This window comes from Callorhinus ursinus, unplaced genomic scaffold (genome assembly GCF_003265705.2).
Source record: "Callorhinus ursinus isolate GAN/ISIS: 27379988/994484 unplaced genomic scaffold, GSC_fseal_2.0 scaffold11, whole genome shotgun sequence".
Classification (NCBI taxonomy): domain Eukaryota; kingdom Metazoa; phylum Chordata; class Mammalia; order Carnivora; family Otariidae; genus Callorhinus; species Callorhinus ursinus.
Window position 1 is genome coordinate 23,479,687 of NW_027397073.1, and position 1,961 is coordinate 23,481,647.

Sequence of the window (1,961 nt, forward strand, 5' to 3'; positions counted from 1 at the left end):
GCTCAGCACTTTCATGAGTGGCTTTCTTGGTGGCCCCCAGAAAAGGACTCTGGGGACTCAAGTTTTGCCCGTGGCACTTATTACTGTTCATCTCTGCAGGCCTGGCCTCTCTAGGAAGTCTTAGTAAGGAGTGGCTCTCAGTCCAGTATGTACTTTACAGACATGACTCTCTCCTTTGGCCCTTGCTTCTAGTTGTGCTCAAGTGTGCAACAACCTAACTGCCTGAGGCTAGCTGGCCTTAGCGCCCATTTGGTGGGGATGTTAAAAATTGTTTTACAACTGGTAAGGCCCACACTGTCATCAGTCAGAATGAATACTGAGCATCTTGACAGTCTGAGTGGGGGAAACAGCTGAATGTCAGCCCTAAGTTTATGCTAACCTTGCATGATGCAGCACAATGTCACAGGGCCTTTGCACATGCTGTTCACCCTGTCTGGAATGATTGCACTCCCCTCTTCACCAAACTGTTGCCTACGGATTCACTCTAATGAGATGAGTCCAATCAACCCATGCAAGAAAGTGCCCCCAGAAACATTCATTTCCTATGCAGACCCAATTGTCCTTGTGGTTTGGCTTTTCCAGCAGCAGGACCGATTAAACACTAGCAGTTAGGCAAGGCATGGTAACATTTATATTTGTAGTTCTCTATGTGGGCTGGGAATGAGAGGAGCACTTTAGCAAAAATCCCCACAGTAATTCCTTGGCTCCCTCACCTCTACCTCCCTCACCAAAAGAAGGTTATTAGTTTGGCTAGGTATGATCTCTCATGTCAATGAATTACATACATAGATCAATATTGAATTCAGGTATGCTTCATGTAATAACACTGATATGCTTTTGGAAGTGGTTTATAAGATACGTGTTTCCAACAGCAATTACAATTTCCCGTTAGTTTTCATTAGGATTTCAAAGTTAATGTTGCCACTGAGAAAACACTTGTCTCAAAAAGCAATTGGGAATACCATTCAGCAATTATAAGGCCACAAAATATATGATTCCATTTATATGTCATCCTGGAAAATACGAAACCTCAGGGACAGAAAATGGATCAAAGGCGTGTCAGGAATGGGGATTGCCTGCAAAGGGGCGGGAGGAAACTTTCTGGGGTGGTAGAAATGTTTTATAACTCGATTATGGTGGAGGTTACCTGGCTGTATGTGTTTGTTGGAATTCAAAGGAATAGACACCTTAATTTACTCCGGTATTAAATTTATACTGCAGTAAACCTGACTTACAAAAATAGTACACTTAGAAGTGAAATAAAACTCCAAAACTTGGCACATAAGAATTTTCTGTGACTTCCTTGAGAAAGCAATATCTGGTGGTGATGAGATAGCCCTTTTTTTAATGGCACAAGTGTCCCTAAGTTTAAGAAGCAAGACATCTGATGTGATACCCCCTGCCAGGGCAGTGTCTTGGAAGGGGTAGGGACCTGGGAATGAGGGGCTTGCCCCCAAGGCCAAGTCAAAGGCTGCACTGCTCCGTGGTCAGGCCGAATACACAGGACAGAGATGTGGGAATAAATTCTGAGCTGAAGGGTGCGAAGCAAAATAGTGGGCCCTGCTGGACAGAAGCCCCGAGAAATCCAGACGGAAATAGGTCAGAGCAAAAAGAACTGGGGGGATAAACTGAGCAGTCAGGCTGGAGCTGTGGCTCTAAAGATGCAGAAACCAGGGAATCTTGTTGCTCAAAACAAATCTGAGCCCCAGAGGTTCTCTCCACTTCATTCGATTCCCACAAACACATGCTAGAAGGAAGGCAGGATCTTCGTTATTCACTGTTCTATCTGTGTCACTTAGAGTAGTCTCTGGCATATGTTAGCAACTCAATATATATTTCTTAATGGAATGAATCGTCTATCCCACGTGGTGGGTAATAAGTAGAAGAGTTAAAACCAGGGGTGTTGGAGTTAGCAAGAGTGGGTTCAAATCCCAACCATGTGACCTTGGGCAATTTGTGTA